Consider the following 629-nt stretch of genomic DNA (forward strand, 5'->3'; position numbering starts at 1 on the left):
GCTTCAATAAGTCAATGGTCTGCTCGATGATGTTCCTGGTGGCAGCATGGCTCTCATTATATGAGTGCTGGGCATGAGTGTTGGGGTTGTGGAGGGGAGTCATGAGCCAGGTGGAGAGCGGATAGCTCTTGTCTCCGAGCAGCCACCCTTGAGCTTAGCGTGGTGGCTGCAAGAGTGCTGGCACACCTATCTGGCGCAGGATGAAGGCATTGTGACTGCTGCCAGGATAGCGGGCACTGACGGTGAGGATTCGCTGTGTGTGCTCACTCATCCTGCTTCTCTCTGATGATGAGGAAGGAAATATAATCCCTTCTCCTACTGTAGAGAGCCTCAGTGACCTCCCGGATGCAGCGATGGATGGCGAACTGTGAGATGTTAGCTATGTCTCCTGTTGCAAACTGAAGGATACGCTGGCAAAGAAATTGAGGGCCACAGTGACCTTGACTGCCACTGGGAGAGCTATGGTCGCCCTGGTCTGAGGCTGGATGTCTGGTTGCAGGAGGTGGCAGAGTTCTGTGACCACCTCCTTGCTGAAGTGAAGCATTCTAATACACTGCTCCTCGCTTAATTGGAGGTAGCAGAAGTGCTCTCAGAATACCCTCAGAGGGTAAGGCCTCCTGATGAGAGGC

The sequence above is a fragment of the Somniosus microcephalus genome, chromosome 20 (genome assembly GCF_052327205.1).
Source record: "Somniosus microcephalus isolate GS21.2 chromosome 20, FLI_Smic_1.0, whole genome shotgun sequence".
Taxonomy (NCBI): Eukaryota; Metazoa; Chordata; class Chondrichthyes; order Squaliformes; family Somniosidae; genus Somniosus; species Somniosus microcephalus.